We start from the raw sequence: 17,170 nt of genomic DNA on the forward strand, positions 1-17,170 counted from the left end.
ACTTTGTTTTCCACTAGACACCAAATAAATGTACAGGCCAAGAGGCAACAAAAATCGAATACTCGTTATGTGTATTATATACCGCACCCAGGAGGAGTAAATAACAAAGTACAACTAAACTAAGAATACCTTATCACATTTTTGCTAAACCTACTGCAGATTGCTGCTAGCCACAATACCCACAAATGAATTCTCACGCGCGCTCCCTATTTTTCTCTCACAACTACTGTTTGACACTGAAAAAGCTTTCTGCTTATGTTATTTGTTCTCTTGCCATGCCAAAACATAAGAGAACAATTTATAGAGAAAATGAACTAAACATGAACGGATAAGAGCGTATCTATTGAAAATGCAAAAATAGGAGAGAAGGAGTCATAACAATAATATAACTAAAAAAATAGGTATGTTCGGGTACAAATGCATAAGAAGCCAATAACTAGTCACATATAATGGTACTATTTAAAATGAATCTTAGCAAATGGCGGGCTCTAATAAAAAAAAAATAGATGGTACCATAATATTGTTGTTGCTTTGAAAAAAAACTATAAAATATTTTTTTTATTGAACAAATAAAAAAACAGGATAAGGAGAAAGGGTTGGCTTGTAATATATGTGCTAAATACAATGACGGACAAAATTAAAGTACTGACGGAAAAAATTAAATAAAGTTCTGTCAGCCAGCATTTCCTTCAATAAACATTTCAATATGACACTTATACAAAAATGGGCTGCTATTATTATAAAAAATGGGCTTTTGCCAAGCTTGTACATAATTTTGAGAGATAACTGGCTATTTAATCCATCTCTTTAGCTCATCTTTGAACCGATATATTTGAAATATCGGACTGTAAATCAGTGTTGATCGATTTTGAATTAGTGAGAGGATCTTTTTTTAATGATCTCCGTCATTGGTTAGTCTTCAGGCTTAGTGGTACTTCGCGGCAATATAAAAAAGGCTTATAATACGTTATATTACGCGGTGGTGAATGCCATTTTTTTCAAATCTGAACACCAATTGCCATTCATCAATTATTTTTATAATTTTTCCTTAAATGTTTCACACCATTTTCTGTTAGCATTTAAAAAAACTGGATAATGTTTCAGTTTTGCTCTCCAATAAGAAGTATAAAGGCCCTTCTAGTTGATTCAAATTAGGAACTCGTTAAGGAAGTAAACAACTTCACATACGTGATTAAGTTTTGTCGCACCAGTTTTAGACCTTGGATTACTTTTCGTAATAAAAATTCAAAAATTATAGTGTGAAGTGTTTATGCTATTGTTTATTTTTCTTCAATGTGGAAATTAGGCAACAAAAATAAATAAGAAGACATTTTTGTTTAAGTGTAATATTTTTATTGCAGGATATGCTGGCTGACAGAACTCCATGCTGTAGTTTTGGAGTAAACCAATTAAATTTCAACGAAATTTTTTTTAGTCAATGAGGCAGATGCTGTGTTCCATTTCAGTATTGCAAATGCAAATTTGCCCATGAACATTCCATTAAGGAATGGGGGCAAACCTCTCACATATCAATGAGTGCTGTCCGATTCAAGTTATAGCTCAATGGAAATAAACCTGCTTTTTATAGCCGAGCGTGCCGCAGAGCGACACCTCGTTGGAGAGAAGTTTTTACATGGCATAGTACTTCAAAAATGTCGCCAGCATTAGGAGGGATAACCACTGCTGAACATTTTTTTCTGATGTTCTCGCCAGAATTCGAACTCAGTCGTTCAGTTTCACAGGCGGACATCGTAACCTCTGCACTACGGCATAGTGCAAATCGCTATTAATCGGTTATTATTATCTGTTATCGCATTACATCGATAACTATCAAGTACAACCTTGCAAGGATATTTTATTCAGAACATTTGATTTGTACTGAATAGGACTAAAAGAAAAATTAACTAAATGTTTGTAATATTTACAAGCATCCCTATAAAGAATTGTAGGTGAATTTGATTTGGGATAACCAACATTAGTTACACTGCGTTCCGAAGTATGGTTTGCCCATTCCATGATGATGTTTAAATGCCACAAAAAGAAAAAATAGAAAAAAAGCAAAAAACACAAAAATTAACGCTAATCAAAATTTTTACTTTTTCATTTGGAAGCTATTTGTTTTTTTATGTTCGTTCTGTTGCTCTATTAAAACTCCACATGAGATGAAGGTCAATCAGTCAGTCAGTTGGTCGGCCGACTACTAGAGTTTACGCAAACTAGAGTTTAGCGATTGGTTTGCTATCTGTTTTGCTTTTTTAGTACAAAAGCATATGAAAACATTTATTGCAGAAAAGATCAACAAATGTTCGAGAATTTACAAAGCGATGGGGGTTTACGATCTGGTTTTTTAAAACGTCAAACTACATTGTGTCGTTATATGTCGAAAATTCAAAAATAACGAACATCACCATCAATAGTAGAATGCCTTGTGTTGAACAATTTATAGTGACCACTGGGTCTCCTTCTAAGTTATCGACGGCCAAGAGTTTAGTTGAAATTGTGCTAATGCTTGATTAATCATATTCGCACTTGTACGAAACAAGGTCAAGTTTAAATGATCTTTGCAAATAAAATTTTAGCGAGTATATCGTGGGTATACTGCATTACCGTGAATGAGTAATGTGAGTTTATTACGTTAAGCAAGGGAGAGAACACAACCGATTGGAGAGAACACAACCGTTTGGGATTGTAAACACATGCCATTATTTGTAGCACTACCATTCATAAACATAACATTACCATCAACATTGCTTGTGGCTAAAAAATAATGACTTAAATAATGACTAATACCTCCGGTTTTAACAGTAATTCAAGAGAATATTAACGGAGAGAATAAGAATATTTTGTTTCCGCTAACAAATGAGTCAACGGTTATCGTGCGCGTAAGTACTTACTTCCTAAGCCAAAAACATGTAAAAGTAATTCAAAGAGTAATTTAGGCTTCCCTTAAAAGTAAGAAGTTGCTACGTTCGTTTTTCACCGATGAAAAACCTTTTTTTTCGCGATAACTTTTTTGAAACATTACAAAATAGCAATGATAAAATAATAATTTTATTAAAATTTTACCTTAAGTCATAAAGGAATGTCCTACTGAACTAAATCAGTTAGTTTTTTTTGCTTTAAAATAGATTTTCTCAAAAAAATAATGGGCGACAAATTTCGCGAAAAGCGAATATAGTATCAACTTTAAAAAGAATGACAGTTTTTGCTGGGTGGCGGACTTTTTTACCTATGCGCCATCTACATTTGCTAACGAAGTGAATGAAAGGACGGTATGTTAGTACAGAGCTGAAATGAGGTGGCAAACAAATGCCAACATAGATTTTAATTGGCAATGTTTAAAGCTGTGAACGTAGTGCTATGATACTAGCTATGAGGTGTTTGTATTTGCCAGGTTTTATTATGGAACTACATATGGTTTCTACACGATTAATGGTTTCTTATTATCTTTTATTGCACGTTATCGATAACTTACCAACACAGCTTTGCACTGATATTTTATCCAGAACATCTAACCTGCACTGGATAGGACTAAAATAAACAGTCCAATTGGCGTCTTTAAATAATCAATGACCATTATGTTCCCATGGCGATCGGTCCAATAGACCTAACAGGCTTGTACACCTATGGCAGCTTGACGAGGATCGCTACCTCCAAATTTAAGTATGTGGCTACTACAACAGCGGAAGAGCTCTATCGTTGAAATGTTATTGATAAAAAGTTTTTTAAACAGCTCTATGCAAATGAAATGAGCCTTTAATTCAACACGGTAGCTAAGATAGTCGCTTTGACAACAATGCCCATTCGGATGTTAAGGGATGTCGATTTAATCGGCAATGAGAAATGTTTCGTAAATAGACCACTTTCAATCAGTTGGGCTTTACCGAAGAACATAACATTTCTGTAATAATTGACGTCGGTTTAATTCACTCTTGCTTACACACCACTACAAGTACACATTGTTGGATTTTCCCTTTCTAGCGTCAGATACCTATTGCGCTTTTAAGATTAAATAACCTCTCTGCCTCTCTTCTATCAGACTTTGTTGTATTGCATTTGGTATTCTTTTAAAATACAACAACAAAATGCTAAGAACACTAAATGTGTTTTATATGGAAAAGTTGCGAATCAAAAAGAATGGCATTTTGCATGTGGATGGATATATGTACATATGTAGGTATACTCGTATGTACGTGCGTTTAAAGATAAATGCATCCCAGCCAAGCAAAACGACAAACAGACAAAGAGACAATAGAAGAGTGAGCGAGGACGGAAAATACGCTGATTCCAAACAATCTGGTTTGAGTATCAAATTGTTTGTTTGCCTTGTACGACAACAAAATAAGGCATGGCAAGAGATTGCAAACAAGGGGCGAATGAAACGAAAGTCGACTGAGAGAGGAGACGTTAACCAGTTTGCAAGTGCAAGTTTTCTCAAGCTGTATGTTGTTATCATATGGGTTTTTGTTGTTGTTCTGCATGCACCATAAAGTAGTTTGTTGTTCCATTATCTGTGTATCTCGGTTGTTGCTGTGTAATTTTCTTTAACATACATAAATGCATTAAATTGAGAGCAGAGCTTTATTAAAATCAAACCACCACTTCTACCCGCCAACACGAATGCATGCTTAAGACGATTCTAGAGCATTTTCTTGCTTCGTTGCACATTCGAATGTACTGACCTGCTACATATGCATACATCCATTGGGCTACTAGCTATTGGGGATTATTCTATGACCTGACTTTATGACCCCGTATAGAAGAAATTTTCTTTGAGGTGATCACAAATGTTACTGTGTCGTTGTGTGCTTTCGCCGATCTTTGCTTACTGAGAAATGTTTACAACAAAATTGGTTGGTAGTATGGGCAGTAAAAGTCACACACCCGTATCAAAGTGCAAAACTTCATACAAATTTGCTATAACATGAAAAATTTTGGCTAAATCGGATAGAGATTGTGCCGGAGTCAAATTGGAGATTTGCTTAAATGGAAAATACATATATTTGAATATGGACCGATTTGGGGATGTTATAATGCCAAATAATGTGCATCAACAAGAAGTATTTATGAAAAGTTCTGAGCAAGCAGCCTTACTCGTTTGAATGTTAGTTGTTTTTGTCATTCAGATTAACCAAGGTTGTTGTTCGTGGGGAATTAGAAAATCTGAAGCATATAGGAAAGAAATATTCAGTATGCTTTGTCTTCGATTGCGTTCGCCATGTTATCCGGGGTTGTACTTTTTATAAGTAAGACGTATGTCTTTTAGGGAATATGTGGGAGCCATATTCGATAATAGTTTCATTGACAAAACCAATGTTTATTGATCAAATCTCTTTTGATAATACCGCCCTCTAGTTACCCAAGAACTCGAATTAGAATATATGTATGTTATAAATGGATGCTTGTTATGAATGTTCGAAATAACTTTACATACTGGTATTTTCCGAAAGGATCAGACAATTTTAGCTAAATCAGTAAAGAATTTTTTTGTCGGGATGTGCAAGAAGTCTGACTTGACTTGACTTTACTTTACTATACCCACATTCTATGGTTAGAAAAAACGATATAAGCGTATTGCGAGTTATTCTATTTCTGCAATGTTTTAAATAAAATACAAACTCATCATCTTTTAATTCAGAAAAAATGTAATAAATATGAGGGACAATTGCTGTTGCCATTTGTTTGCATTAATGCTAATGCCATGAGATGGCGTTGCTTAGTGCCTCTGTTGGCTTTGCTTAAATTACTGTAACGTAAATCTTCAATTTAAGTTGGCAAACATTTGACGCTTGATTAACTTGCATTGATAACAATTTACCAAAATTTATTAGGTTCTAGACTTGTTGGAGTTGTTGTTGTTACTTTGCTATTGTGTTTATTATTAGATTTGTTCCTTAGGCGGTACGTGTGTGTGTGTGTTTGTGGGTATTTGTCTATTAGACCTTGGAACTACGTAACCATTACAATGAGAGAGAGAGAGAGAGAGAAAAAGAGAGAGGGGTGAGAAAACATCTTTTTTGCAATATCGCCAAATGGACGCACAAGCAGTGATGCCAACAGTTAAACAGCAAAACTTGTAAAATGGGTAAAAGAAAAGAGTAAAATCTTGTGTAAAGAAGCGTAAAACATCGATTTTTGGACAAATTTACAAATATAATATATACTTTTATATAATTTTAAATACAAATATTTACGATCGAGGATTAGAATCTGAATAGTTCTTGGAGTAGTCGAAAATGCCCAAAAAATTACAATCAGGTTACGAATGGATGCACAATACTGGGGCATAATCCTCGAATGTTTTCGCTTCTACCTCACTGCTATTGTTTTTGTTTACACATCCGCACGCCTGGGTTCAAATCACGACTAGCACAGCAACAAAAATGTTAAGGGGTGGTTATTCCCTCACCAATGCTGGAGAAATTTGTAAGGTATTCAGCCATTTTAAAATTCGGAAGTGTCTCTAAGTGGCCCGCCATTCAGTTTCGGCAAAAAATGGTGCGATCATTGAGCTAAAACTTTAATAGGACACTGGTCATTGATGTGAGCGAAGTACCTCCTGTCCCTCAAAGGATTTTTTAAGGGAAACTTTTCAAAAATTGATTCAAAATTGTCGGCAATCTAAGGATTTTGGCTTTCTCAATCCATCGTCCTTCAATTCAATTGAAATCTTGTGTTTAAAACTCGAAATTTTATGTTGATGCGATTATAAAAAATTTTAATTTGTTTTATTAAATTCTTCAAATTTTATGAAAAAGGGCTTTTTCACCAGTAGTCGGCACCATTTTAAAATGATCGGCATGACATGTTGCTATAATCGGTATATGTCGTAGGAAAAGTCATCGTGCAAAATTTCAACCAAATTGGATAAGAACTGCGACCTTTAGAGGCTCAAGAAGTAAATTTCGAGGTCTTACAAACGGAATAAAGAAATTAGTATGCTCTTATCCAATAGTGGAGGGTAAATATGCAAATTTTGCCCATGAACATTCCACTAAGGAACAGGGGCATCAATGTCCGATTCAAGTTTTATGCTCAATGTTAACGGACTCCCTTTTTATAGCCGAGTCCGAATGGCGTCACGAAGAACGACACCTCTTGGGAGAGAATGGCATAGTTCCTCAAAAATGTTGCCAGCATTAGGAGGGGAATACCAAATTTTTGCAAATTTTGCTCATGGACATTCCACTTAGGAACAGGGGCAAACTTCTCACATATCAATGAGTGAAGTCCGTTTCAAGTTTAAGCTCAATGATAAGGGGCCTCCTTTTTATAGCCGAGTCGGAACGGCGTGCCGCAGTGCGACACCTCTTTGGAGGGAAGTTTTACATGGCATAGTACCTCACAAATGTTGCCAGCATTAGGAGGGGAATGATGGTCTTGCCGGGATTTGAACCCAGGCGTTCAGCATCAAAGGCGGACATGCTAACTTCTGCGCTACGGTATAAAAAAGAAAAAGAAGCCAAAAGAAGTCTCGCGGAACAAGGATTGAATACCTACAACCACAGGGTGCAGAAAGGTCAATAATATCCTATTTTTAAAATTTCAAGGAAATCGGTTGCAACATTCGTCACTTACGAGGTCAAGAAGTTCAATCGAGAGATCCATCTTTATATAAGGTATATATAAATATAGTCTGATCTGGATTATATTCGTTGCGATGCGAGAGCACCCTCCATCGCTCTCTCTCTATTACTCTCTACAACGCATTGATTAAAATTTCATTGAAATTGGGTAAAAAATTAGACTTTAATAAGCTCAAAACCTTCAATCGGAAGATGGGTGTCTATGCAAGCTTTATCACAATATGATCTGATCTGGACCATTTCCGATTAAAGGGAGATCTTATATAACACATTCTTGCAAATTTCGAATTTCAAACAAATCGGGTCATCGGTTATACAGAGGCTATATAAATCGAACCAAAACTGACTGCGGATGGGTAAGTAATCTATGCCAAGTTTCAATGAATTTTTTTTATTTTAAAAGGCTCAATTTCTTAATTTTAAAGATTTAGAGTCCTGGTGTTGCGAATCATCATATGTTAACTTCTGCGCCAATGAGAATTCAAACGACTTTTGTCCATAGGCAGTTCAATTTCAAAAATTGGATATTCCGGACTAAATTTTGATGTATCTTTCTAATACCGATCTGCCAATTTGATTTCTGAAGAGTGCAAAAAACCCATTTTCCATGCGCCACTCAAATGCCAACACTGGAAAATTAAATTTTTTATGGTCCCTAAAGGCGGCATCAAATAAAAAAAAAATATATATATAAAATAATATTTTGATTGTGCTTTACAATAAAAAATTATTTTCGATTCAAAATTTAAAATTTTTCTTAAACTTAAAAAGCGACAGCAAAATTATGACTTTGATGGAAAAACTCAAAGGGTTCTAAAAAGCACAAACTAATAATGCAAAAAGCGTCCACTTAATGCATTTTTTTCGTTTGGCACTAGGTGGTGCTTTTTTGGGTTTTGCGCGACCTAAAAAGCGCCAAATCTAGTGCAAAAAACACTAAGTTGGCATCCCTGAACAGAACACAAATACATTAAAGCAAACCATAAAATGCTTCTGTCACTGATAGAACAGCCTGCTGCTGTAGAAGAAAATGGATATTTTTTTGTTCTCCTTTCAGCGGAAGAGCAATAACAATAAAAGCCAACAATGGAGATGGTCACAAATATTTGTGGAGGATAAGTATTTTGGACAGCTTCAGTTAGCAAACAAAGACCGATAGCATAAGGCCATTGATAACAGGGTAAATTTAAGGGAATTTTTATGTTTTTCTTAAATTATTAAAGTCAACAACAAACACTTCAAAGATGCTCTCTCTTCAATTGCCAACATATCTGCTGGGAAGCTGAACCAAATTCGAACTCAAAATCTATTTCATGCAGATTTGCCATATGGTAAAACTCTTATAAACCAAAATCCAAGGATGACCTAAAACAACATGGCAAAGAAATGTTAATAATGAATTTTCTCAACTCAACAAATAACATGAAACGAACTGAATCTTATATACCCTCCACAATGGATGGCATTTGTCGAGTTCTATGCGCGGTATTTCTTTTTAGGCAAACAAATAATATTGAATAAGAACTGTTAGGCTATTGGAGCTATATCAAGTTATAGTCCGATTCGGACCATAAATGAATGCTGAACATTGTAGAAGTCATTGTGTAATATTTCAGTTTATTTGGATAAGAATTGCGTCTTGTAGGGGCTCAAGAAGCATAATCGGGAGATAGGTTTGTATGGGAGCTGTATCAAGCTATTGATCGATGCAGACCATATTAGAAGCGTATGTTGAAGGTCATGAGAGAAGCCGTTGTACAAAATTTCTGCCAAATCGGAGTGCGCCCTCTAGAGGTTCAAGAAGTCAAGATCCAATATCGGTTTATATGGCAGCTATATCAAAACATGGACCGATTTAATCTATACTTAGCGCAGTTTTTGATCGGTTTATATGACAACTATACCAGATTATGAACCGATTTGAATCATAATTAACACAGTTGTTGGAAGTGATACCAAAACACCACGTGCAAAAATCGGACGAGAATTGCGCCCTCTAGAGGCTCAAGAAGTCAAGACCCATCGATCGGTTTATATATAATTTTACAAATTTCGCTTGTTTCTCTTTGGAGACGAGCTCAATGCAATGGAAAAGGTAAGACAGAGATCAACACGCACACCAACCGCTATGGGACGCCCCGGCACGGGATAGCTGAGAGCATTTGTGTGGAGCTACAAGGTTTTGTCCACAGTTTGCGGGTAGTGGAATGCTCCATACGGAGTAGCGGCAACGGCAGTAGCGCACAATCAGCTGTATCGAGCGGAAATAATCAGTGAGAGACCGGGCGGCACCGGCTCTTGCCCAAGTATTGAGTGCCTATGATGTTTGATATGACAAGGCGAGTTATTCGTGTCTTTAAATAACCAATGGCCACCCTGTTCCCTCGGCGATCGGTCCTTTGAACCGGAATGAGCTTGCTTACCTACAGGAGCTTGACGAGGATCACCACCTCCATTCATGAGAATTTGGCTACAACAACAACTGTGGGACGCGTTTCGTCTTTGGTTAGAAGACTTTTCAACCATATGTTGTACTCATATGGTATTTATTGCGAAAACGCCTCCATGGTACAAATACCACACTACCCACGCTGTTTCTTTTCCCAATGCATGTGTTTGTGTATTGGCAGATTTATTGTCCACACAATTACCCTACTCCCATGGCATACACATGATTCTGTGCACCCTTTTGAAGTTGTACTAATGGCTTCGAACGCTAGGTTCGAATCCTGGCAGGGCTCTGCCGAGTTTTTAATTTTCAAGTTTTTTTTGCCTGTTTTGGGGAAGATGATTTAAAATTTACAATGTTTGTTTGTTTCTTTAAGCGATGATTTTTATAGTAGAGGCCAAACGGTTAGTAGTGGAGAGGTTTTACATGGCTAAGGCGATAACTACTGCTGAAAATAAATGTCCAATGTTGCCGTCTTGCTAGGATGTGCACATCATAATATTTACGGCAAGTTGCCCTTTTAAGGTAATTTTGATTTAAGCTAATCAATCTGTTATTGGCATGTTTTGTTTAAAACGAAAAAAAAATCCGTATTTATTTAGCAGAATATAACAATTGCTCCACTGGATGTTGGGAAAAATGTTATTTGTCTGTATGTATTGCCTGTGGGTATTAGCCCATCATACAATACTTTTTTCATTTGGGAATGTGAGATTTATGAAAACCATTAAACAAATACCTTAAGCCCTTACTCAGCCCACTGAAATTTGCACGGTCAAGACCTTATGTGCGCTGTGGTCGTGTGGAGGGCACCATTCATCACTGTATTTGCAATTAGTTGCGAGCACCTACACTGCTGGGCTAGTTTAGACCGATGTTATTGGCCCGAGAAAGGCCTGTGTTGGCCGGCCACACTAACGTTTGACACCCTTTTCTGCAAATCGATGAAATTATGACATTCTGCCCAGAGGATTTCACACACGAGTCGATGACAGAAAATGCAGTGCCGCAAAATGCCACAGTGTAACCCAACGCCACACACACAGAGACGTGATATGTCCCATTACGAGACATTACCTTATCTTATTATGCAGCAGTCTTGCAGGGTATTTGATTAGCTGCTGTCTGCAAAATGATACAATTCTGTTTGTTGGTTGGCTAGTCACACATACACACACACACAGACAGACAGAGAGATAGTCAGTCATCATAATAGTCTTTGACGACGTGTGTGAACAGGCATTGGTATGATAATTGTACGTACGAACATTTTGCCAGTGCTGAAGATATATGCCAAAGTAGTATTGGTCGTTGCTTGTGGTACGTGCAAAGGTTTTAATGAAACCCATTAAGATAAAGTCAACGTTGTAAAAGAGCGCAAAACAAACAGTGTTATGACACAATCAGTAGACCCAAACAAACACCAAAATGATTCGGCAAAAATGCCCTCTTCACATTGTGAACGAAATATACGGGTGTACATATAGTGTAAATTATTATTTAATAACAAATATTAAAACATTGTTGCTATTACGTTTTAATGAATGACACACTGGCTGAATGTGAATGCCCAGTAGGGCATTTTGTCATGGCGGAGATTAAAATGTAGTTGGAATTTGTAAGATTAACAAAATGGAAATGGAGAAAAATTTTTGTTTCGCCTACATGGATGTAGGTCCCCCCTTTTCAGATTTTGAACCCCTTAAACTTCCATTTATACTCCAATGTGACCTTTTACAAAATAATTCTCATATAAACTGAGAAATTTAATGATTGAAGTTTTATATACCCTCCACCATAGGATGGGGGTATACTAATTTCGTCATTCTGTTTGTAACACCTCGAAATATGCTTATCAGACCCCAAAAAGTATATATATTCTTGATCGTCATTTTAAGTCGATCTAGCCATGTCCGTCCGTCCGTCTGTTTGTCGAAAGCACGCTAACTTTCGAAGGAGTAAAGCTAGCCGCTTGAAATTTTGCACAAATACTTCTAATTAGTGTAGGTCGGTTGGGATTGTAAATGGGCCAAATCGGTCCATGTTTTGATATAGCTGCAATATAAACCCATCAGGGGTCTTGACTTCTTGAGCCTCTAGAGGGCGCAGTTCTCGTCTGATTTGACTGAAATTTCGCACATGGTGTTTTAATATGACTTTCAACAACTGCACTAAGTATGGTTCAAATCGGTCCATGTTTTGATATAGCTGCCATACAAACCGATCTTGGGTCTTGACTACTTGAGCCTCTAGAGGGCGCAGTTCTCGTCCGATTTGACTGAAATTTTGCACATGGTGTTTTGGTATGACTTCCAACAACTGTGTTTAGTATGGTTGAAATCGGTCCATAACCTGATATAGCTGTCATATAAACCTATCTGGTGTCTTGGCTTCTTGAGCGTCTAGAGGGCGCGATTCCTATCCTTTTTGGCTGAAATTTTGCACGACGTGTTTTGGCATTACTTTCAACAACTGTGCTAAGTATTGTCTAAATCGGTCCATAACCTTATATAGCTGTCATATAACATGTTTTAACTTGTTGTATTTTAAAACCTAATAATCATTGGGCAATGATGAATCTATTCTCCATTCATGTTATCAAATATTTTCGACTCATTTCGTACAAAAAAAAGTTTGTTTGTAGCTTTTCTCTTCTAAATATTTAAAGTGGTCCTTAAAATTGTGAGAAATGTTTCTTTATGACCTCTTCCCAAAACGATATATTTAGCTTTGCAACAAAGCTAACAATGGAAAGCATTTTAATATCATACCAAGATTTACTCTGTCCAATGGCATTGTCCTGCTTTGTCATTCATTGTTGATAGCAGTACCTTTTCAAGGTATCATCGAAGCAACGACCATCATATTTTGAGCATTTGGTCTGCAACAAATGATTTGGGCAAACAAGCCACACCAAGCCAAGCCAAGCCAACAAGTAACGACAACACTTTCAGCCACAAAGTGTACAAATTGCTCGAAATAAAACAAAAAAAAAAAAATGGAATTCTAATGGCAACGAAACGAAAAGAACACCCATTGCAAGGCGGTAGCCAAGACTGTGAAAAAACTAAACTTCCTAGAGAAAGTCAGCCAACGAGCCAGACGGACAGATAGAGATGATAAAAAAGGCCGGATGCCAAAATGACATGAAATACTACAATGGATGGGAATGGCAACAACGACAATAGTACAACAACGAGTACTATCACTATTCCTACAAATCGTTGTACGTCATACAGCATGGGGAAGAGACAAGCGATGTCCGTGAGTAGAAATACGACTGTACGACTACAACAGGGAACAAGAACATGAGTAGGAGTGCGAGTACGAGTACGAGAACGAGGTCGAATGCGAATGCGAATGCCAACCCGAATACGAGTTGGAATCCTCTCGTACTCATGTCATAGCTGACGTTGTAGTACTACAAATACCATCCCCCACCCCACTGTCATCTAGGAAGTGTTTCTCTAGTACTACGAGTATCTTAGCTATATGGAAATTTTACTATACGTACATAGTTCATGGAGGATTTGTCCAACAACAAATCTAAACAATACGCCAACAACAAGAGCTATGCTGCTACAACGCAAAGCAAAATGCAAACAAACAAAAAAAGACACCATACTCGGGGAGTATGGTGAAACCGTTTTTCTTTGCTGTTTTGTCGACACAACAGAAACGCCCAACAAAAAGGCTATGCAATCATTTTCATAGACCGAATGGCACGTTCAACGAACTTGCGGCATGTATAAGACTCACAGACTTTCTTTCCTTTACGTTGCACGGACAGAGAATAAAAAAACTAAAGAATTTTCAAACAAACCAAAACAACTCCAAAGTTGTGTAGAGAAAAGAAAACAACAAAAGGGGGAGGCAAAGGACACAAAGTAATAAAGTTGAAGTGACTTAGGAAATCAATAGAAATTTTATTTTCATCACAGAAATGATGGTACCACCACTCATGGGGTGGTCTAACAAATCGGTTAGGAGGACAAGAGAAAAGCATTTCATATGGATGAGTTTGAGGAAAAAATTAAAACGCTCTTAAAGGCGCTGCTAATAAAGCAGATGAGGCAGTGCTTGGAATTTCTTCTTCGTAAACTATTTAAATCAACCTACGCAGGAGGAGAATATCAGCACCGAATGGACCTCTATAGGAGAGGGGTAGTAAATATCCCCTGTTTGTGTTTTTTCATAAAATTTTCTTTTGCTAGAGAGGAAAAGCGAAATCATTTACAACTATTGAATTGAATTTTTAAGCAAACGTCATTATATGCATTATTGTTGTATATGACTTGAAGCAGTGTACATGGATTTTGCGCCACGCGTTGTGCCCGCACCATTTGTTAATCTAATTAGTCATGGTTAGCGTATGAGCTATGCGAATTCACATCAACCATACGCTACAATGTTCCACACATCTAAGGGATACATACCCAATTGCCTAAAGTAAACCAAGTACGGGTTGGCCAGTTTGTGTTAACATATCGTTCCCTAACCGCCAAAAAGATCTAAGTGTGAAAATCAAAACTTTACAGGAGAAGGTTTTTATCTAACAAACTTACACAGAAAAAAAAATAACTCTTAGAAAAAACCAACTATCAAATTTGTATGTGAAACTTTAAAATTCTCAACGAATTTTAGCATTGAATCGAAAAATTATTGAAATTTTGTTGCAAATTGCAAATTTTGCCCATGCACATTCCACTAAGGAACAGGGGCAAACTTCTCACATATCAATGAGTGCAGTCCGTTTCAAGTTTTAAGCTCAATGATAAGGGGCCTCCTTTTTATAGCCGAGTCCGAACGACGTGCCGCAGTGTGACACCTCTTTGGAGAGAAGTTTAACATGGCATAGTACCTCACAAATGTTGCCAGCATTAGGAGGGGAAAACCACCATTGAAAATTTTTCTGATGGTCTCGCCAGGATTCGAACCCGGGCGTTCAGCGTCATAGGCGGACATGCTAACCTCTGCGCTACGGTGGCCTCCTGAATTTTGTTGACTTTCGAGAAATTCTTTAGTTGAGGTAGTTGTTAAAATAGACATACTACCATGTAGAGCACAAAACTCCCATGCCATTTCTGCCTTGCAAACCCAAGTTCGAGTCCCCCGGGCGGCCAACAAATTTTTTTTTATTTTTTTCATTAAACTTATTTTAGAAAATTCGGTATAAAAAAAAGAAATTTTGTATTCAGGTGATTTTTACCTTTTTATACCCTCCACCATAGGATGGGGGTATACCAATTTTGTCATTCTGTTTGAAACACCTCAAAATATGCGTCAGAGACCCCATAAAGTGTACATATTCTTGATCGTCATGTCATTTCAAGTTGATCTAGCCATATCCGCCCGTCCGTCTGTCTGTCAAAGGCACCCGAACATTCGAAGGAGTAAAGCTAGCCGCTTGAAATTTTGCACAAATACTTTTTATTAGTGTAAGTCGGTTGGGATTGTAAATGGGCCAAATCGGTCCATGTTTTGATATAGCTGCCATATAAACCGATCTTGAGTCTTGACTTCTTGAGCCTCTAGAGGGCGCAATTCTCGTCCGATTTGACTGAAATTTTGCACATGGTGTTTTGGTATGACTTTCAAAAACAGCACTAAGTACGGTTCAAATTGGTCCATGTTTTGATATAGCTGTCATATAAACCGATCTTGGGTCTTGATTTCTTGAGCCTCTAGAGGGCGCAGTTTTCGTTCGATTTGACTGAAATTTTTCACGTAATGTTTTGGTATCACTTCCAAAAATTTGTGGTAAGTATTATTCAAATCGGTTCACAATCTGGTATAGCTGCCATATAAACCGGTCTTGGGTCTTGACTTCTTGAGCCTTTAGAGGGCGCAATTCTCGTCCGATTTGACTGAAATTTTGCATGAGGTGTTTTGTTATGACTTCCAAAAACTACGCTAAGTATGCTTCAAATCGGTCCATTTTTTGATATAGCTGCCATATAAACCGATCTTGGGTATTGACTTCTTCAGCCTCTAGAGGGCGCAATTCTCGTCCGATTTGACTGAAATTTTGCACAAGGTGTTTTTTTATGACTTCCAATAACTGGGCTAGGTATGGTTCAAATCGGTCCATTTTTTGATATAGCTGCCATATAAACCGATCTCGGGTCTTGACTTCTTGAGCCTCTAGAGGCCGCCATTCTCATCCGATTTGACTGAAATTTTGCATGAGGTGTTTTGTTATGACTTTCAATAACTGTGCTAAGTATGCCACAAATCGGTATATAACCTGATATAGCTGTTATATAAACCGATCTGGGTTCTTGACTTCTTGAGCCTCTAGAGGACGCATTTTTCATCCGATTTGGCAGAAATTTTGTACAACGGTTTCTCTCATGACCTTCAACATACGTATCTAATATGGTCTTAGTCGATCCATAGCTTGATACAGCTCCCATATAAACCTAACTCCCGATTTTGGTTCTTGAGCCCTTACAAGGCGCAATTCTTATCCGAATGAACTGAAATATTACACAATGACTTCTACAATGTTCAGCATTTATTTATGGTCCGAATCGGACTATAACTTGTTATAGCTCCAATAGCACAACACTTCTTATTCAACATTCTTTGAGTACCAAGACCCAAATTTTAATACCATATTCGTCTTTTGTTCTCCAATAACTTTCATTTGATACCCACTTTTGATTTTTGATGGTGTGTTTGGGTAACGGGGTGGGTCCGCCCCCTTCCGAAATCAACAAATTAAAAAGTCTATTTCTCCTTCCTGACCATATTCGTAATCTACTCCCGAATACCTTTCATTTGAGTACCATATCGTCCAAAAACCCTATTTTAGGGGGTTTTGGAGTTGGGGCGGCCCCCTTTACTTACTTGGACCCCATTTTTATTATGAAATTCGTACTCTACTCCTGAATACCTTTCATTTGAGTCCTATATTGTCCCGTTCGGTTCACTTTTATTTTTGGGTAGTACTTTTAGGATAAGGGGGAGGGGGAGGGGTGGGGACGATATGTTTTTGTAGGTTAGACTCAATTTCAAGAATCTGAATGTTCTGCTTTTTTTCTCAACTTTTGTTATACCTCCCTCTTTAACTGTTTGACCATAAAATGGTAACAGATTGAATGTCGGCGGCGTCTAACTTGCTGATTTCGAT

At 37.2% G+C, this 17,170-nt stretch overlaps 1 protein-coding gene across 3 annotated transcripts in view; it reads right to left on the reverse strand.

Moving 5' to 3' along the window:
• Positions 1–17,170, reverse strand: part of LOC106090024 (phosphatidylinositol 4-kinase beta) — a 213,254-nt gene that overhangs the window by 20,277 nt on the left and 175,807 nt on the right. The window contains exon 1 of one of the 3 annotated variants that reach the window (XM_013256104.2): positions 3–111. The exons of the other annotated variants lie outside the window; for them this stretch is intronic. The gene's annotated coding sequence lies outside the window, so the exon portion shown is untranslated. Of the gene's footprint in view, positions 1–2; positions 112–17,170 lie in introns of those variants that run through there. 3 annotated transcript variants of the gene reach the window in all.

The sequence above is a fragment of the Stomoxys calcitrans genome, chromosome 1 (assembly GCF_963082655.1).
Source record: "Stomoxys calcitrans chromosome 1, idStoCalc2.1, whole genome shotgun sequence".
NCBI classification, from domain to species: domain Eukaryota; kingdom Metazoa; phylum Arthropoda; class Insecta; order Diptera; family Muscidae; genus Stomoxys; species Stomoxys calcitrans.